The following is a 21,601-nucleotide window of genomic DNA, read 5'->3' on the forward strand; positions in this document are numbered from 1 at the left end:
AGATTTTAGGCTTTATCCACCAATGAGACAACGGCACTAAGAATAGCCCTCCCTCAACCTCCAGGCCCATGGAATTGAAATAGGACCAAACCAGCAAACAAGAAACTTAAGCACAAATAGAAAGGAGTGGCCTGGGCTATGAGGGCCATATGATCAGGGCTCATGGTCACACATAGGCCCCAGGGTCAGAGGTTGGGCATCTCTACTCCGACAGTCCCCTGTGTCCTGTTGGCCAATACCACAGACCAGATCCAAAATGAGGCTCTTTCTGTTTTAATTTCACTGCAAGAGGCCTTAATGTCATGTGTGGGGGGGGGGGGGGGGGGGGGAGGGGGGAAGGGGAAAGGCACAGACCATTCTCAATGTGATGCAAGGAGAGTTTCATTTTGTACTTTGTCTGCGCTACCTGCGAGCAGAGAGCGATGGCGACTGTTACCAGGTGCAAAGGCTCTCCTCTCCCACTCCCTGTCACCGACATCTATCTGCCTCGATATCGTGACAAAGCACACAGACTGTAAAAGCATACACACGCGCACATCATCGATTGACACGACTGATCGGGCTTTGCTTTAAAAACTCTTGAGAAATAACAGGAATTCAAAAACGTCATTCAATATTTCCTTTTCTAACCTGTCACGACGAAGAATAACTCCTTCAAACGTATAAACGTTCCTTGACTTTATTATTCTCTCCCCCGTGCCCGTTTAGTTAACAGTTAGCCACCTCGCAGTCCAGGGGTTGCTCAGGGGAACCGAGGAGAGGAGCTCCAATCCAAACTTTTGCTAGCCAGTGTTGCTAAAGTGCTTCACGTAATCCTGGCAGCCAGAAATACAGGCACAGCATGAGAGTTCAGGATACAACCATGAGATTTAGGATTGTATTCAGAGGATATCAACACACTGAAAATGCTTTCAGTTGCTTGAAGCAGCTGCAGAAAGAATACAAATAACGTTCCGTGACGCTGGTGTCTCAGCGACTGCCCCAGACAGTGCAGCTCATCTTCACCTCCATGTCCCCGGTGCTGCAGGTCGATTGAGAGACACGAGCACACACGTACACACACACACACACAGGGAGGGGACGTTTATTATACTGAAGGGAAAGAGAGTCCACCTCCACTCTGTGACACACACCCTCACAGCCTGTCAGAAACTACCAACAGTGGAAGCTCTGGCCTCTAACCCGGGAGGCAGAAGATTGAAAATGTTATGACAGGTCCAACTGTTTTTCTTAAAAAAGCCTCAACAGCTTGGGAAATAATAGTTGTCAATGTTTGCTGATTTTACGAATGACCAACACAAGGTTTGTTGCTTTAAATCATCCTACACCAAAAATACAAAAACAAACAGAAGGACCCAGAGGCTCAGCATTTTCCTTCCTGTAAATTCAATTTTCTGTAGCTTACTGTACACAATTGTTAATGTCAAAATGATGCACGCCTACAATCAAATGACTATACAAGCCTACAAATCCACTTGGCAAGGGAAGCGGCCACATCATGATTCCAACGTGCCTATGAGTCAGGAATGAGCCACAAAGCCTCGATTGGGCTCAGCCTACTCAGCGATGAATAATTTCGCAAGTATTGTTGGCCTCTGCATCTGATCAGATCAGCCGAGCGATGCCTGCGAACATCCTGGAGCTGGAGAATGATTAAACTCTTAACTCCTCTCCCTCTTCATTACTTTCCGACTGCTCGGTCTAAACTCTCAGGGGTGGCAGCGCTTGGGAGAGAAGGAAAAGCAGACGGCTGCTCATCCTCTCAAGCTGCTTTCGTGCTGGCCTTTCCATAAATGGAGGCTCCGCCAGCTCCTGGTGTGTGGCTTCTTCCGCTGCCAGATTTGTGTCAGGGTTGCCGATGACCGCACAAGACTGCGTTTCAGGAGGTGCTGGCGCAGGTATAAAGGCAACTTTGGAAACAACTTCAACGCGTTAAATATGTACCTGTTGATCCCCAGTCTATGCTGAGCTCGCTGGTCTCCACCCAGGCAGGAGTAGGGGGAGGCCATAACAACTGGTCTCAGAGGCCACCTTGTACGAGCAAGCGGGAAATGAAAATCCCGCTCCTGACCACCGTCCAATGACCCCCCTGCGTGAATGTTCACCGTTGTGGACATCAGGCAAGGAGAGGATGAGGCCTGGGTGTGACTCCCACCATGGTCAAATGTCACGTTGACAATGTCTGGACCTTGACACGAAGAACGGCCACTTCATTCAGGTATCAGAGCCTGGCCGTGGAGTTGTACTCTGTCAGCAGTCAATGCCTTCGGGGAGTGGGGGGAGGGAGAGAGTTGCGGGGGGGGGGAGGGGAAGAGAAGGGGAGAGAGTTGCAGGGGGAGAGGAGGGGAGAGAGTTGCGGGGGGAGAGGAGGGGAGAGAGTTGCGGGGGGAGAGGAGGGGAGAGAGTTGCGGGGGGAGAGGAGGGGAGAGAGTTGCGGGGGGAGAGGAGTGGAGAGAGTTGCGGGGGGAGAGGAGGGGAGAGAGTTGCGGGGGGGGAGGAGGGGAAAAAGTTGTTGGGGGGGAAGGGGAGAGAGTTGCAGGGGGAGAGGAGGGGAGAGAGTTGCGGCGGGGGGGGGGGAGAGGAGGGGAGAGAGTTGCGGGGGGGAGAGGAGGGGAGAGAGTTGCGGGGGGAGAGAGTTGTGGGGGGAGAGGAGGGGAGAGAGTTGCGGGGGGGAGAGAAGGGGAGAGAGTTGCGGGGGGAGAGGAGGGGAGAGAGTTGCGGGGGGAGGGGAGGGGAGAGAGTTGCGGGGGGAGAGGAGGGGAGAGAGTTGCGGGGGGAGAGGAGGGGAGAGAGTTGCGGAGGGAGGGGAGGGGAGAGTGTTGCGGGGGGAGAGGAGGGGAGAGAGTTGCGGGGGGAGGGGAGGGGAGAGTGTTGCGGGGGGAGAGGAGGGGAGAGAGTTGCGGGGGGAGAGGTGGGGAGAGAGTTGCGGGGGGAGAGGAGGGGAGAGAGTTGCGGGGGGAGAGGAGGGGAGAGAGTTGCGGGGGGAGAGGAGGGGAGAGAGTTGCGGGGGGAGAGGAGGGGAGAGAGTTGCGGGGGGGAGAGAAGGGGAGAGAGTTGCGGGGGGAGAGGAGGGGAGAGAGTTGCGGGGGGAGGGGAGGGGAGAGAGTTGCGGGGGGAGAGGAGGGGAGAGAGTTGCGGGGGGAGAGGAGGGGAGAGAGTTGCGGAGGGAGGGGAGGGGAGAGTGTTGCGGGGGGAGAGGAGGGGAGAGAGTTGCGGGGGGAGGGGAGGGGAGAGTGTTGCGGGGGGAGAGGAGGGGAGAGAGTTGCGGGGGGAGAGGTGGGGAGAGAGTTGCGGGGGGAGAGGAGGGGAGAGAGTTGCGGGGGGAGAGGAGGGGAGAGAGTTGCGGGGGGAGAGGAGGGGAGAGAGTTGCGGGGGGAGAGAAGGGAAGGGGAAAAAGTTGTTGAGGGGGGGGGGGGGATGGCAATTGCTGAAGCACCTGATAAATCCACTTTTATTCTTGTCTAACAGAGCAGGGGGTGGGGGGTGGTGAGTTCTATGTTGCTGAAGCAACTCTAAGAAGACACAACTTTCGATGGAAGTTCAGAAGCAGATCAAACCCTCAGTGATCTGATCCCTGAACCAGACAGATCTGCAGTGCTCCCTGGCACTATTAGTGACTGACCAACCAGTCGGGCTCACTAATGTAACCTGGAGGGGGGTATCTGGTCAATGGGGACTGGAATTCATCCCACTTCCACATAACCCTGTCCCAGGGTGGTCCAAGCAGTAGGAAGCCCATCTGTAAGCTCCAGCACAATAGTTGGGGGGGGTCTCGAAGCCTTGCTTTCGCCAAACTGCCCCTAAGCTCTCTGGACTTTAGGGAGCATGTCCTTCTGGGGAGAGAGCGTGCTCTCTGTGTTGGGCTAAGAGAAAGTCTACAGGTGTGGACTTCTCAATAACTTAGTTTGGAGATTCTTAAACATGGCGTTGGGCTCCCGGGCGTGTGTCAGAAACCTGAATGACCAATAAAGAGTTCGGACTTATATTCCCCGTTACTCAACAAATAATCCTTGCTTACTCCCTCATGGAAAAATTTGTTAAAACTTCTCGCTCCGATGCAGTTGGACATTATACTTCCTTAAACTGACGCCGACGCTATCAAAAGGTTAAACATAAACTCTTTTGGCTGACAGGACCAAAAGATAAACTGTAGTTTAAAAAAAGACTCTTCCCCCGACTTCCTGTTGGAATCCAAAGACCTGTTTACACAGGAAATTGGAAATCAATCTGGATTAGCTTCAATTTGGAAGCCTCCTCCGTTTGCACATGGAGGCAGTGGGGGTGTATGGCTGTTATAAAACAAAAACAAATAAAGTCTACCGACAGCTGGGTTTGAGCGGGTAGGAAAATACCAACATTTTATATTCATATTTTATATTTTAAAAAATTGAATTGGTCATTACTTCTCAATCCTCATCTCTCCAAAACCCTCAACCAGAAAACTGAGGGGTACGAATCGGATTCACCTCACAGCCACTGACCCGTTACTCAAAATGCCATTCAATGGGCCACCAGTTCATGTGTAGAATCATTTTGTGCGAAAGAACATGATGTAAGATCATCTCAGTCAACTGAACTTACAACTAATTCAAGATGAACAGGGAGAAATATTGGCCAGGACACCGGGGAAATCTCATCTGCTCTTCTTTGAAATAGCGCCATGGAGTCTTTTAGGTCCACCTGAGAGGGCAGACGGGGCCTCAGTTTAACGTCTCATCTGAAAGATGGCACCTCCGACAGTGCAGCACTTCCTCAGGACTGCACTGAAGTGTCAGCCTGGATTATGTGCTCAAGTCCCTGGAGTGGGGCTTGAGCGAACTCATTATGGTGTAGTCCCATAATACCTCAGGGAGCTGATAACAGACGCAAATAACAGAGGTTCAACTTCATCATTCTTGGACTGTGAGCTTGATTTATGTCAGACAGGAGGGGATTGGCGTTACCCAGCTTTACAATGAGATGATGACTTGTGGAAGGTTTTCTTCTGCAATAATTCTACAGGATGATCAAAAAGGCAGATATTGGGGAGGTGGACAATGGAGGTTCCATCATACACCCTCCACCAGCTTAACAGTCAGGACGAAGATCTGGGTATCTGGAGAGCTTTAGTCAGAAATAAAGAAGCAATTGGATAGGCGGAATCTGCCTTTTGAAGGCAGGTTAAAAATTCCTGAAGGCTCAAGCTTACTCAAAAGGACACATTTTCTCCCATCAGACATTTCCATTTTCGAAGGCGCTGTTGCAGTTGTATTCCCCCACTGAGCATGGATCAGGACTCCCATTTAATAATACTTTCTCGTTTGGAATTTTCTTCCCTCTTCTCTTGAAGGCAGTGCCTCCTCCTTGGGGGATTATGGTCCCATTTCTACTGACAGCTCTCCAGTACCTTCCATCGGAACATGAGGAACAGGAGGAGGCCATTCAGTCCCTCTAGCCTGTTCCACTACTCAATTAGATCATGGCTGATCTGCACCTCAACCCCATTGGCCCGTTTTTGCTCCATACCTCTTGATAACTTTACCTAACAAAAATCTATCGATCCTCAGCCTTGAAAGCTCCAAAGTATGAACTCACCTCCCCTGGGATCTCAGCGAGTTTATCCAGTCAACAGCTCATCAGGTCAGGAAGGTTCCAGGTTCGACACCCAATCTGTGCGAGTGAAAGTGGCACCATAATTGGGCAAATTTAGTCAGGGTTCCAATTCCCAGGAAGCAGATGTATGGACATGGGGTGATGATAGGGTCAAGCGTGATGCCTTCCCCTGATGAATAGCTTACAAGCATTCAACAGTTAAGGCTCACACGTGACTAAAGGAGGCACGTCCCCAACAAGAAATCGTTGAGCTGAGGACAGCAACAGAGAAAATCGATAAGGGAAACAAAAATACAAGACCCAAATTCAAGGTTTCACTTGGAACATCCCGCTGACCAGGAAATAACAACAGTCCATACCTGGGGAAGAAGCAGGTCCCCACCCCCCCCCCCCCCCAAGGATTATCCTGGACTGCAGCTCCTCCCGCATATCTGCACAGAAGATTACACTGTGCACCCTGAAATAGCTCCCATGAAAAGGCAGCTTGTTTAGAGCCATTTATTTGTACAAGAGGCAATGGGCAGGCAGTGCCAGCTGTCTGGTTTGCGGAGAAGTCTGTCTAAACTAATAAGTAGCTTGGAAGCCATAAAATAAGAAAATATAGCTTGCTGCATCTGGAATAGTTCTTTGTTGTTAAAACTCCCAGCATTTTAAACATCGTCTTTGATGCGCACACCACAAGAAGTCATGGAACAGTTTGTTTTTCTGGAACACGGATATTGCCAACTCCAAATGTCCAACAAGCCTGACTTTATTTGCACTTTCTCCCCCCTACAAGCGTTGTTTTGTTCCCATGTAGCAGGACAGGAGGACTCTCTGGGGAATGCACTTGGTGCCCTCAGCAACCCTCTCTGATCCAACAAAAATAAATTCCCCCTCTCAAGTCGTGCGGGCCCCGAAAACACGGAAATCTGCTCCTGCGGTTCGCATTCCGCACTGAGAGACTTCCCTTTCTCCCAAGGCCATGGACTCCCAACACCACAAGACTGTCACTCTTTTTTGCGCCCTTGGGAGGATATAGCAATTAAAAGCAAATTTTAATCTTCATTTCCGTGAACGGGTGAAAACAAGACACAAATGGTCTCCTTTTGCAACGGAGGTCCGTCTCGTCCCACCCCTCCCAAAAGTGCTCATCGGGAACTCGCCATTCAACCAACCAGAAAATTCCTCTTCGGTCACAGAATTTCAGTCCAGAGATTGTAAAACACCTTCCGAAGAAAACTCCCCAACAGAAAATATCCGAAATCTTTACCAGGAAGTTCCCACCATATGGGATGGAGTTTGGGGAGGGGGGGGTGCGGGTGGTGGTTGGGAAATCCGACCGCCACAACCACAGGGGTTGTTGATGTAACTTGCTTCCATAAAGAGCCTACCAACAAGCTCTGGGGAGTGTGCCACCCAAGTGTGGGCGGTCCACAGGACAGGAGAGAGTCAAGGAGTCTGCCACGGCTGGTTAGAGATTACAGACAGGGACAAGCCCCTCGATTCACCAGAAGGACAATTTCTGCTGATTTGGAATCTATTGCTATAAAAACAAAATGTGGGAGTTTATTTTTAAATACACATACATATAAAAATGTTCCTCACGGTACAAACCCATTCCTGTAAGAAGCAGCTTGAGGTGATGTTAAGCAAATACCCAGGAGTTAACGAAAAAATAATAGGATCAGCTCAAGGCTTGAAATAGGGTAGACGTGGAGAAGATGTTTCCACTTGCTGGGGAGACCAGAACTAGGGGCCATAAATATAAGATAGTCACTAATAAATCCAATGGGGAATTCAGGAGAAACTTATTTCTCCAGAGTGTGGTTAGAAAGTGGAACTCGCAAGCTCAAGGAGTAGTTGAGGCGAATAGCATAGATGCATTTAAGAGGAAGTTAGATAAACACACGAGGGAGAAAGGAAGAGAAGGATATGCTGATAGGGTTAGATGAAGTCGGGTGGGAGGAGGCTCGTGTGGAGCACAGACCAGTTGGGCCAAATGGCCTGTTTCTGTGCTGTCCATTCTACGTAATTCTATGTAAGGGCCTCTCTAGTCAAATTGTCCTAAGGTCTAAATTAAGAAAAAACATTTTGTGCTCAACACAAGTTGGTTTTTTTTTGTAAGGTTACCTGCCTCCGTTAGCAGTTCGAGACAATGCAGCGTGGAAGTGAAGCAGTGGGTCGTCAGGGGGCCTGTGGAGGCAAACACTCGGCCATTCACAGACAGGGGGGCTTAACTTCCTGTCTCCACACAAGTAGCTTCACCTACAGCCTTTCCAGCCTGTCAACAGATACTCCACCGCAGAGAGGATGCATGCTCCCACATTCAGCTCTCGGCAAACACAAGATTCACCATTTATCCGGTGACTTGTTCATATCGCTTATTTGAGACAAGGCCTTTCTATTCCTCCTTGAAGGCTGCGCAAGTCATTTTTCTAACATCCCTGCTTCAAAGGCTGTTATTCTGAAATACCTGGCCATTAGTTACGGACGTGGCTAAAGCCTTAAGATGGCTCTGTGACACACGGGTGGTTTATCGTCAATTTGAGGCCAAATGTGAAGGCGAGCCTCATAATCTTTCTCCTTCAATTTTCTTCTCTCATGAAGATGGCGACTCATGTCAGGTATCAGTTCCAAAACAAATTAAGGATTTAAACAAAAAAAAAAGGTTTTAGCAACTTGCTCTCTCTACATTGTTGTCTGGGGTGCCATTTAAAAAAAATGAGTCTGATGAAAACTAGCACAGTGCAACACCTGGACAGTACCGTATCTGTCCTTTATTTGAAAATCAATAAAATCAAGAACTAAGAAGTTGTTTCTCAGAAAATAAATCCAGCTGCTGTAACATACCATGGGTAACTAAACATTCCTGCCATTCCTTCAAAGAAAAGGGCCTCAGGTCACATTTAGAGCACGTAAGGCTCTTGGTAAGAGCTTAGAAAGATTCAACACTGCCATTTGCAAATTGTTTTTAAATGCTTCAGGCTCCCATGGAGCCATAGAAGTTTATAGGACAGGACACCTTTCGGCCCATTGACAAGACAATCTAAACTTAATCCCACTGCCGTGCTCATCTCTCCCAATAGCCTTGGATCTTCCTCTGCTTCAAATATTTTTCCACTTTTCCCTTAAAGGATGCAGTGGTGTCTGCTTCAACCATTCCCCGGCATAGCATTGCATGCTCCAACAACCAGCCGCGTAAATAAAATTCTTTCTTACCATTTGCTTCAATGTTGTAGTGGCAATCACTGACTACCCAACCAGAAGAAACAATCTTTCCCTATCTCCCCAAAAAAAAAAACCTCTTATCCTTCTCTGCTCCAGTACAAACAGTCCCAGGTATCTCGAGTCTCTCCTCCCTTCCTACAGAATCATACAGGTAAAAGATTTAGGCCAACTTTAAAAACACACCACAGAAACCAGAGGAAGATAGGAACAGGAAGAGGCCATTCAGCCCCTTGAACCTGTTCTGCCATTCAATTAGATCATGACTGATCTGTATCTTAACTCCATCTACCCGACTTGGTTCTGAAAGCCCGTCAATGCAATGAAAGAAAGATGGAACCATTTCATAAAGAGCCGAACGTTCCCACTTCAGCGCAGTGTCGACTGATTCTGAAGCAGCTCGCTGGGATTTCTATATCAGTAATCTGCATTCCCAGCATCTCTTACAAACATTATTAACATGCAGTAAAGTGCGATTTCTTATCAAATACAAGGCAGACACCTTTCAAACACAACACAGTTCTTTTGACTTTTGCCGAAGACGGCTCCGCACATCCAACAACTGATTAGTAACAAGCCCAAGTGGCTATTCTTCATCTGTGGGCTTTGGCACCAGTAAGGTATTCGACCACAGAAGGCATCACTGTTGAGCCCAAAGTGCAGACGCACACACACTTTTTTTTGCAGTGGAAATCACTGGATAGCGGTCAGGAATTGGAACCCTGGCTGATTTTAACCCCTCCCCAGCTCAGGCCAATCGTTGCACTGAAACGGGTGCCTTGGCTGAGAATCAGCTAACTCAACGGTGACCAGATCTGAACTTGGGACCTTCTGGTGCACGTGAAATTAGAGCCGGGTCAGCCAGGATCCTGATCCCTGGCATGTTGGAGCGGCTGAACTGTGATTCCGGATGTATAAAGCGGAACTCTTCATTTCTAACACACCCTTCTGCTGGATGAATCACAGGTATCAAACCAATTAAGAAATTTAACCAGGGGGAAGTGTCACCTTTTTAACCAAGACATGTTCTTCTGCCTTACAGGGAGGTTTGATAAAGCCTAATGCCATATATCAGGTGCCACAATCACATTTAGCAACCGCCCCGATATCTTACTGCGCCCACCTTCCCTCCCGATTGACTTCTATGGTATCGTGAATGGTTGCCTGGTTTGACTGAGATTTAACCCTGTGAGGCATGCACACAGAGTACTGCACGGGAAACGGCCGAATGAAGTTCTATTTTTTTTAAATTCAACTTGCCAGAACAACCCCGTGCAAACTCACTCCATTGTAGAACTTATTGGAAAAAATGAGTTGCCTTTCCCATTCTCTCCTGTGTCCAAGTTTCAACTGGTGTGTGTCACTGAATGTGTGGCATGTATTTGGAGCGTGACCATACGCCCATCAGCATCCCAACTACGCCAGATCATGTAGTCAACAAATATGTATAAACATGCTATATTTCCTTGCACTGAAAGCTTTCATACAATACCAGGCATCTGACATCGTAACGGTTCAACTCCCACACCACTTATCGCGAATAATCTTTCACCTGCACCTTCTTTATTCACAACAAATTAAATTTTCTGCACAGAAGCTCAACTGTATGTCACATAAACCCAAACCACCCTCGACAAGCAAGGAACGCCATACTGTACAAACAGGAACAAACGTTTTACTTGCATTCAGCCAAGGCCTATGGTTAAGTTACTGCCAGCCATTTACTACCATCCTCAATGTGACACTAAGCGATAAACCAAAGTCCTCGCTGAACAGACCATTCCGATTGCTCAGCTGGTAGCGCGGCAACTTTATCTGGTGATAGCTGGGTCCCAGAGTTCGATCCCCGGCCTGTGGATGGTTAGTCGATCTCAGCCAGGCATGACAATTAGTCGCAGAGTTATCGATATGCGGGGGAGGGGTGGGGGGGCAATGGGGAGGAAAGTCAGGGCTCTCGCTCCCTGGTTGTTATCCAGCAAGCCCACCTTGAAGTGAAGACATGTGGACATGGGGCAGGATAAGGTTCGGCAGTACCGAGGGAATGCTGCACTGTCAGAGACGCTGTCTTTCGAGTGAGACGTTAAACCGAGGCCCCGTCTGCCCTCTCAGATGGACCCACACCACTATATCGAAGAGGAGCAGTGGAGTTCTCTCCGATGTCCTGGCCAATATTTATCCCTCAACATCACTAAGAAAAAAAATTATCTGGTCATTTATCACATTGCTGTTTGTGGGAGCTTGCTGTGCGCAAATTGGCTGTCGCATTTCCTACATTACAACAGTGACTACACTTCAAAAGTACTTGATTGGCTGTGATGCGCTTTGGAACGTCTTGAGGTTGTGATAGGCGCGATATATTGCAAGTTCTTTCTTTATTGCTGACCCTCACACAGTCGAAAATACACTTCACATTTACTGTCAAGGCTTACACACCAGGAATGGACGGTAGGACGAGACATCAAGAGGCATCCAGGACCCAAGAAAGAACTGAATCACTTCAAGAAAGAAGGGGAGAAAATTGATGAGAACGATAAAATTCACAACAAAAAAAAACAAATCCTGTGGCAGCCTTGATTACACAATTAGAGAGCAAAAGCTGCTCAGATTTCTCAGTCACATCATCTGCACTTTCAGGCATCTCGCTGAGCTAGGATCTAAAAGCCAGTAAGTTGAGGCCGTTCAAATTCTACGGACCTCCTGACAGGAGCCAAGAGTTTCCTGGAAATGCTTCTCGATCTCCTGAAATGGAAAATCAAAGAGACAAACCACCTGGGAAAGCTGATGCCAACAATGGCAGCTCCACTTAAAAAAAAGGAGTGCACTTGTCATGTTGGCAGAGTCTGCAGGAACAGCTCAAGCTGTCGCCAGGGCAACTCTGACGGAACACCAGTGAAATGGCAGGCGTCGGGGGGAACTTTTTACACAGAACAGTCTAGCCAGTCACAAAACTGACTTTTGTACCAAGCCTTCAATGGGAATTCATATATTAAAAAAAACTAAAGTTCAACTTCTCATTTCTTCCCCCCCACCCCCCACACAAACCAATGCTCCTTCCTGCCAATTTACAGAGCCAACATGTGGAATGGGCCTCCAGGTGAGGCAGCAGAGCTCAAAAGCCTGCAAGATTTAAGAAACAGCTGGATTCTGCGATGGGATCAAGTGTGAAGACGGATGGCCTCGGATGAACCGCATACCTCCCTCATCGATATCTTCTCTGCAACCATTTTAAACAGGTATTTGTGGCTGGCAAGCCTGAAATTCTCAGAAATTAAAAGGCCTTTGAGAACAAGTGCATAATTTGAAGATGTTGGCACAGATTGCCCTGCTCCTCCGTCTCCACCTGCATGTGGCAAAGATAGGGAACTCATCCTGTGATTTATTGCGAGCGCAATCTTGTGTCCAACCACTTATTGAGGCAGGATCTTGGGGCCCCATCACCATGTACCTCAGGAGAGTCCAGGCTTCTTGTCTTTGTGAATGCTTAGGTGTTTACCTCACAGGCCACATATCAATTTGAAATGAATGGTCCCATTAATTTGCACCTAACTCGAGCTGCAGATGTGAACAGATCTTGATCCTGATTTAGAACGCACCCACCAACGAGGCGACATTACAAAGGATAACCATCAGCACTTTGGGTCAAGTCAGAGAGATGCGACATGGCGCTGTATAAATCCAAGTTCTTTCTTCCTTTCCAACCCTCCAGCCCCATGAAATTCAAACAGAACAAACCGACGAGTAAGAAACACAAGCGTGAACAGAACTTAGCTGCCTGGGCAGGTGATCAGGGCGCAGAGACCATAATCTGGCTGCTCACTCAGTCCAACTACAATCAGTGCAACATAAGTAGCAAACACAATCGATTTCTGAAGTCGACTGAACTCAGACCTTTGAAATTAAATCCATACATACAGACAGTATCACAATAGAAAACTGAAAACAAAACTGACAAAACACTTAAACACAGAAAGATGCATTTTTGCTTCTTTGAATGACTTTTAAGGCCCTGAGCAGGAGAGGGAGAAATTTTTTTTTTAACAGTCTTCCTTTCCTTTGTTTTTATTTTGAAATGTACCAGAGTGTAGGAACTCTGCAAACAAAGTACAAATGAAGGAAAGGATTGCACAAGGATGCAGCTCTCAATACAACTCAGGTGGAATGTCAGGGATAACCACTTTTACCTTTCATTTTTTGAAAGGCAAAAAAAAGTGCTGGCTAAGTCTAAGTGTTAATACGTTGCTGAACATTCCCATACAGTGGAAGGGACCTGGGCTCCTCCAAATGGTCAGGACACACCCCTCAGGGGCATAAGAGAATCTCAGTAGAAGCAACGGTTTTCACTCATCAAAGTCCAACGTCAGGCCACTTACCCTCCACCCTCAGTACAAAATAAACCTGGAATACACGAAGGGGATAAGAATCACTGTTAACACTTCTGTCTCCCATATTCAGACTGATAGATTTAACTTTAAACGTTCTGCACAAATCCTACTCATCAGTCTCTCTATAGCCCAAAGGGTAGTAATTTCACACGTGTTAAGATCTTCACACATCTTTAGCTAAACTGTGCCCAAAGGCATTAAGCGCCCAAGAATTCACCTCAGGAGACACATGTCTGTAAAACCTTTCGGAAGCTCTCCCATTCACGCCAAAGACTCACCCCAGGGAGTCTCACAGGCATGTGGCTGAGTGAAAGGAAGGGGCAAGAGCATGTGTCACTGGGTCATCCATCCTCCGCAGTAACTGTGGCCATACAATTCATTATCCTGCCCCCACTGGAAATGCAGCAGCACGCACACAGCAACCTCAATTAATTATTAATATCCCAATCTGTCTCTAACTCTGCCGCTCGCTTTGACAGGCACTCAGGAACCACTGGCCAAACTCACAGCTCCACTGTGAGGCCATCTAACTTAATCAGTGTGGGCCTTTAAAAAAAAAATGTAGTCATTTTTCCCCACACTCTCCAAAAAGGGTAACGCCTCTTGCTGGGATCCAGTTCCACAGGTACCTCACCCAGTTACTATTCAACCAGGCAGAACATCACAGCCAAGTCTGACTCTGCCCTCCACTGGTGCCCACAGACTTGCACCTACCAACAAGATGTCAATGAATAATGATCGGCAGCTGATTTATTACTTTTTGTCCTCTTCCAATGCCTAAGGTTGTTGAGACCATCCAGCTAATCCATACGGACCGGGGACTGAACCCGGCACTTCCTGGGTGCCGACACAGTCCTCCAACCACTGCGAGGTATAGATTAAGGCGCATCAAATTCCTGTGCGTGCTGTTCAACAAAGGCACTGACCTTCTTATTTTAAACAGATTGATCTGATCCTCTGTTAAAATGGGGCCATCAGGCATTCGCCCCAGATGCGTTAACTGATGCACTCAAAAGGTTGCACAGAGAAACTGGAGACCTCTGTACTGCTCGGTGCTACAGTGCCTTGTGTCTGAACTCGAGAACAATTAAAACAGTAAAAGTCCTGATCGAAGCAGAAACCAAGCTCCAATTAATGCTTGGTGTATGAGCTTGTGTCAGCCACGGCTCAGTGGGGAGCACTCTCGCCTCTGAGTCAGAAGGTCGTGGGGTCAAATCACAATCCAGAGACTTGAGCACAAAATCTAGGCTGATGCTCCAGTACAGTACTGAGGGAGTGCTGCACTGTCGGAGGTGCCGCCTTTCAGGTGAGGTGTCAAACTGAGACCCTGTCTGCCCTCTCAGGTGGATGTAAAAGATCACATGGTACTATTTGAAGAAGGATGTGGAGATGCCGGTGATGGACTGGGGTTGACAATTGTAAACAATTTTACAACACCAAGTTATAGTCCAGCAATTTTATTTTAAATTCACAAGCTTTCGGAGATTTTCTCCTTCCTCAGGCAAATGTTTTGCCTGAGGAAGGAGAAAATCTCCGAAAGCTTGTGAATTTAAAATAAAATTGCTGGACTATAACTTGGTGTTGTAAAATTGTTTACAATTATTTGAAGAAGAGCAGGGGAGTTCTCCCTGGTGCTCTGGCCAATGTTTATCCCTCAACTAACACCACTATAATAAATTATCTGGCCATGATCACATTGCTGTTTGTGGGTTCTTGTTGTGTGCAGATTGGTTGCTGCGAATCCCACATTACAATAGTGACTACACATCAAAAATACTTTACTGGCTGAAAAGCGCTTTGGGATGTTCTGAGGTCATGAAAGGCGCTATACAAATGCAAATTCTTTCTTTACGAAACTTACCTTGAACACTGATACTGACAACTTTCACTGAGAGAAAGCAACACAAGCTATCACTGCTATAACTTTTCAATATGTTACTGCAAAAACTTCACAGCGTCTGATTAAATGGATTGTGATTCAAAGACTTGCTTTGACATGTGAAATCCCTCCAATTAATTTCCAGTCCTTCCAACTCCATCCCCCAATTGTCCTGAAGCTGACAGCTCGTTGTCGGGTATCCTTTCACAGGTCCAGATACATCTCCAATACCACCCCGTGGTCAGTCATCATGAGTGAGTTCACTGAGTGCTTTCACCAGCTACCCACTGCCCTCATCTGATGCCCATTTCTGCAAACTTTGCAGCGGGGGTCAGTGAATAGGAGCAAAACCCCAACTGGCTCTTCCCCGATCAACCCCCTCCCCCCCACCCAACACCCTAACCCAGGAGAAAAAGGAAGGACCAGAGATACAAGGTCCTTCTCTTGACATGCGCACATGTGGCTGTAATGAAATAGGTGTCAAGCGAGAAAATAGTAATCCATTTTGTAAGGTGTAGAAACAGAAGCAAAAGGGACTTCTACAGTATCTGATAAATGCTTTTATGTCACACTGAATACTAATGGTTTGTTTGTGAGATTATTTCTCAACCTATCACTTGTTTTGACTCCTGTATTTGCACATATAGACTCAAATGTTTTAAAATCTCAATTTTTGTCTGATTTACACTCCTGTGCATAGTTTTACTATGTTAAAGGCGCTCTCTAAACGTACCTTGTTACAGCATCCCGACTGTTACACAGACCGAGATCAGCAGAAACTAACAGAGGCCAGAAAATGGCCTGCTCCCGTCTTGCTCTGGGGAAAGCAGAGGAGAATTTAGTTCCTCCCGCTCTACGATGAGGACCGAAGCTTAGGTCCCCTGCGGAGCAGCGCGACTGAGATTGGGAACTCTGCGGGATGTGACCAAATCGGTGCTCCAACGTGCCCACAGGTCTCTTTAAAATGTGGGGCAGATTGAGAATCTGGGCTGCAGCATACACATGAAAAGTGACAAGATTACTGTCAGATTCATCTCCTCTGGCAGACAAAGTGAACAAGTAATTAAACTCTTGTTTTTCACTTTCAAATTTGGCACAGCTGATGTAATGACCTTATTTGTAGGTCTAAAACCACAACTTCCTCCCTCCCCATCCCAATCTATATCGGAGTACAAGCCGATTGTCGACCCATTCATCAAATATCTCATTATGTACTTGTGTGGCTGCATGACTAAGACTCCATAACAGATTCGATTAAAAATGCACAAAAACTGCTTACACACCAAAGCTTCTCAGAGACTTAGCTGTTTAAAAGCCACATCACACAAAATGAACCGACATGACTGATGTCCCAGAAGAAAACATTGCCATTTTAAATCCCATTTGGTGGGTCCCACCAATGTTAAAACGTGCGTTACAACCACACAGCTGTCACACACTCTCTCAACACAGTTCTGCGCCGCTTTAAAAGATCAGACACAGCGTGGAACAAAAAAAAAGCAATATTTCTAATTCCGAAAGTCCGAGAGACAGAGAATACTGCATTTAGTTCACTTACTCGTCCAAACGCATTTCCATCTCAAATATTTAATTGTGCTTAAAAAAAATCAAATTAATAATCTAAAAAAAACAAGCAAGCGACTGATTTTCTAGGGGGAAAAAGTTTCGAGATCTCTCCCGTGTGAAAGTTAGGGGTTGGTCTGGAGCCGATCTCCTCCCGCTCGAATCGAAGAATGAATGGATGAGTGAATAAAAGAAGATTTTTGTTTTAAAAAAAGTGTGAATCACAACTTGGCCGAAGAGCGCGCAGTTTTTACCTGTCAGCACTGGGAGGTGAAACCGCTCCTCCTGCGGCTCATCGAAAGCCCCCTGGTCACTTTCAACCACCGCGTGTAACAGAAGTGGAGCGGGGCAGAGCGCTCTGTCGGGAAAACCCTTCCTTCCTCGGGTGGTGGGGGGACACACAGACTGCGGACTTGTATCAGTCCAACCAGCCGAGCTGAAGGGAACGCAAAAAAAAGAAATCAAGGAAGAGGGATGCTGGGCTCCAGGAGACAGGTAACGCGGGTCCACAAACTGGCAATTTCCCAATCTCTTTCTTCCCTCGCCACAGTTCGCTCCAGTCAATAACGGGGGGTGAAAGCAAAACCAGCGATTCCACCACACACACTCCCCCACTTTCTGTTCCTGCTTCAAACTCACCAAAGAGGTAACAAGAAATAAAAAAGATTTCAAGACATGTGTACGAGCAACGGGCGTCTCGTTCTGTTACAATGTTCCACGCACCGTTTTGCTTTTCCTTTCCTTCCCCTCCCAAGTCCTGGTTCGTTACTTTTTTTTCCCCTCTCTCACATCCCCTTTTTTTTAAAACCCCTCTTTGCCCGGGGGGGGGGTAAGAAAAAAAAATCAAAAAGAAAAACGAACGATCGCGAATTCTTCCGATTGCCAAGCGAAGGTTTCTGAAGAGTTTATTCCAAGGCGCTCACACTCCCTGGCATCTCCAGATCAGATTAAAGCTCACACACACACACACACAAAATGCTGCACAGGCTGCCTCCTCCTCCTCCTCCTCCTCGAGACAAAAAAAAAGTTCTTGGCAGGATGCACGCAATCTTGATCAGATGCAACACAAAAAGTGCAATTGCAAATCGTTCAGTGCAGTTCTCCGATAGATTTGCTGAAACTTCTTTTTTTGTTTTTAAAAGGGTAAAGAGTGTTTTTTTAAAAATCTCCCTCTCTTTCTTCTGTCGGTTTTCTTTGTGCGTTCGAGTTAGTTTTTTTTTGGTGTTAAACTGCCGGGGATCGTGCCCAGTTTCTCAGCATGTGTGCGCTTCCAGTCATTGTGATCTCTTTTCCATTTCACTCCCCCCTCCCCTCCCCTCCCCTCCGCTCTCACCAGCCCACCCCCACTCCTTCAACTCCCTTCCAAAGGCATTCAAATCGATACAGGGGATTGGGGGGCATCCCTCTCACTGAACTCTGGGATCTGTAGTCCTCTCCACATCACACAATCACAGCCAACCATAAAAAAGGCTCTTGCCTCAGCTTCACAGGTTTAACAATCCCAAAAAAAATCTCATCTACAAGGAGAAGCAAAGAGATTTGGCTGTGCAGAGAGATTTATGGGACCAAGTCATGGGCCCTTGAAAGGAAAAAATTTGCAGGGCTGCAGGGAAAGGGCAGGGGAGCGGGACTTGCTGGATTGCTCTTGCATGGAGCTGGTGCGGACCCGATGGGCCGAATGGCCTCCTTCCGTGCTGTAACCTTTCTATGTAATGAAATCAGTAACAGCTAGTGGACAGGTACAAAAATAATTGAAAAGGCTAATGGAATGTCTGCCTTTATCTCAAGAGCGCTGGAACACAAAGGGTGGAAGTTATAGGACAGCTGCACAGAGCTCTGGTTCGACCCCATGTGGAGTTCAGCACTCAGTTCTCGGCATCGCACCTCAGGGACGATAGATTGGCCTTGGAGGGGGTGCAGTGCAGATTCACCGGGATAATACCGGGGCTAAAAGGGTTAAATTATGATGACAGGTTGCACAGACTCGGCTTGTATTCCCTTGAATATGGAAGGTTAAGGGGTGATCAAATTGAGGTGTTTAAGATGATTAAAGGATCTGATCGGGGAGATAGAGAGAAATTATTTCCTCTGGTGGGAGAGTCCAGAACAAGGGGGCATAACCTTAAAATTAGAGCTCGGCCGTTCAAGGGTGATGTCAGAAAGCACTTCTTCACACAAAGGGTAGTGGAGAATGGCCCTTGGAAAAACCAGCACTGAAATAGCATAAATCCTAGTCTTTCCTTTTAATAACAGCTTCACTGTTGACTCACGATCAATAAACCATACCAGATGTCACTGTGTGGACTTGTTTAATCCAATTCCTACCTGTGTTTGCCCAACCATTTAGTGGAGTGTTATTTCCACTTGACTGAGGCGGTCGCTCAGGTTATTGTTATTTGCTGATCAGGGAGGGTTGATACATCGCTGAGTCTATCTCAGGGGTACAGTTATTTATTTCCTCGCCTCCCAGTTTAATGATGATGGCAGTAAGTTTCAACAAATAGTCCCGAGTGCGGTGGACACCCAATGGTTCTCCTCAGATGAAAGGATGGTAATAAAGTGGTGAAGTAAATATACTGGGTGGTTCAAGGACACTGAGCAGCAACAATTAAAACCCGAGGCGGGGCAGCAAATGTAGGGTTGTTGCCCACTTTGCTCGCAATCTGACTTGCCGAGTGAGGAAGCGGCTGCTGTGCCATGTCCTGGAGGGATTGTTGGGGGAGAGCGAGACCTGGCAGTGCCCATTCACGGCTGGTAGCATGGTGAATGGTAAGGGAACATAAGAAATAGGAGCAGGAGTAGACCATATGTCCCCTCGAGCCTGCTCCGCCATTCAATCAGATCATGGCTGATCTTCGACATCAACTCCACTTTCCCGCCCGATCCCCATATCCCTTGATTTCCTTCGAGTCCAAAAATCTATTGATCTCAATCTTGAATATACTTAATGACTGAGCATCCACAGCTCTCTAGGGTAGAGAATTCCAAAGATTCACAACCCTCTGAGGAAAGAAATTCCTCCTCATCTCGGTCTTGAATGGCCGACTCCTTATCCTGAGACTATGCCCCCTAGTTCTGGACTCTCTAGCCAGGGAAGACAGCCTCTCAGCATCTACCCTGTCAAGCCCTCTAAGAATTTTATACGTTTCAATGAGATCATCTCTCATTCTTCAAAACTCCAGAGAATATAGGCCCATTCTTCTCAATCTCTCCTCACAGGACAACCCTCTCATCCGGGAATCAATCTAGTGAACCTTCATTGCACCGCCTCTAAGGCAAGTAAATAATTCCTTAGGTAAGGAGACCAAAACTGGCCTTCCACTCTACCCTGCCAGGCAGAATCAACAGAAGGTACAGTTCACTCTTCTTTTGTCGTTTCCCCACCCAAACCCGTTCCCCACTCCTGTTCTCTCCTTGTTGGGATATGTTTCTGTGGGTATCAGGTATTCTCTAGTCCTCCCACCCAAAAGGCCATGCTTCATGTGTGAGCCTTGCAAGTGCATGTTGGAAACGGGGATGGCCGTTATCATCATCCACACATATGCACTTCCAGTAGGAGCAGGAACTCTCCATTTTCACCTCCTTAACTCAAGGGCATCGAGGCCACTGTCACGACTATTGCCTCAGCTAAGTCAGCCGAGACTTGTGATCCAACATTCTTGGTCTATACAAGGGAGCTGAACCCTGGATAAACTCAACTGGGCCATTAAGAGAGCTGGGGGAAAGTTTACAACAACAAATTACATTAAATGATTATTTTCTTATGGATAATTATGCTCGATTCTGAGCTGCCAAATTCTGGAAATTAATTCTCGAGATTACAACATTCAAGTTAGTGTGACCAACATCTGCCGGTCTTTTCCTCAATTGTCTTGCCCAGCCTGGTAGGAAAAGGGACAATTAAAATTCCATTCGGTGCCGCCATTTAATTATAGATCATGGCTGATCTCTATCTTAACTCCATTTACTCGCCTTGTTTCCATATCCCGAAATACCCAAGAAAAATCTATCAATCTCAGTTTTGAAACTTTAAATTGACCTCCAGCCTCATCAGCTTTTTGGGGCAGAGAGTTCCAGATTTCCACTCCCCTTTGTGTGAAGAATTGCTTCCTGACATCATGCTGGAACAGCCTAGCTCTGACCCTGTCTTCCACTGCACTGTTATCAAAATTCTTGTCCTTCTTTACAAATCCCTCCGGGGACTCACCCGAATCTATCTCTTCCCACCTCCTCCAAAACGTACTGTTCAGCGTACGTCCAAGCCTCAGCCTGATTGCAACAAAAATTTGCACACAAATGTCACTTTAAGTGAAATTAAAAGTGGTTGAAGGCAAAAAGAAAATACAATCAGCCGAAGTCTGCTTCGGCTGGATGTTGAGCCTCACTGTGTCTAATTGCCTCACAGATTTCTTTCCCCCGCTCTCTTGAATAAAGAAGGTGGCTGCTCAGACTGTCCCTTTGTGACACTTAATGTGAGCTTGTATAGCTAATAACCCTATCAATGAGCCTAGCAGCAATGTGCAAATGGAGTCTTAGTTATGTAAGCCTCCCAAAAACAAGAGGGGGGGGGGGGGGGAGAGAGACTGCTTCAGGGCCTCAAACAGATTGCTTTCCTAAATCAGGAACAATGGCTGAAGGAAGTCAGCTGGATAAAGGGTTAGCAAAGCTCCTTTCAAACATTTCTTACCCCCACCGAGATTCCCTTTTTCCTTCAGCTGTTCTCTCTCTCTCTCCCCCTCCTCCATTCATGCCAGCCAAAAGTCTTCAGGCAATAGGCATTTTCTTAACTCAATTTGCTCTGGATTTCTAATTTCCTTATTTCCCATTAAGTTCAAACTCTATAAAGAAGTTGTTTAAAAAAAAAAGTATTTTATTCAAAAGGACCGTTTTACGCTTTGTGCGTGCTTTTCAATTGTCGAGTCCCACAGTTTTGCGATGTGAGAGAAAAAAACAACACCCAAAACAAAAGAGCTTGGCA

At 47.0% G+C, this 21,601-nt stretch overlaps 1 protein-coding gene across 6 annotated transcripts in view; it reads right to left on the minus strand.

Moving 5' to 3' along the window:
• LOC137335785 (fibroblast growth factor receptor 1-like) overlaps positions 1 to 21,601 on the minus strand; it is a 211,967-nt gene that overhangs the window by 105,753 nt on the left and 84,613 nt on the right. The window contains exon 1 of one of the 6 annotated variants that reach the window (XM_068001192.1): positions 17,263 to 17,557. The exons of 2 other annotated variants lie outside the window; for them this stretch is intronic. The gene's annotated coding sequence lies outside the window, so the exon portion shown is untranslated. Of the gene's footprint in view, positions 1 to 630; positions 933 to 15,793; positions 15,855 to 16,877; positions 17,558 to 21,601 lie in introns of those variants that run through there. 3 more of the 6 variants (XM_068001190.1, XM_068001193.1, XM_068001191.1) reach the window with 3 other exon arrangements.

This window comes from Heptranchias perlo, chromosome 20, assembly GCF_035084215.1.
Source record: "Heptranchias perlo isolate sHepPer1 chromosome 20, sHepPer1.hap1, whole genome shotgun sequence".
In the NCBI taxonomy this organism is placed as follows: domain Eukaryota; kingdom Metazoa; phylum Chordata; class Chondrichthyes; order Hexanchiformes; family Hexanchidae; genus Heptranchias; species Heptranchias perlo.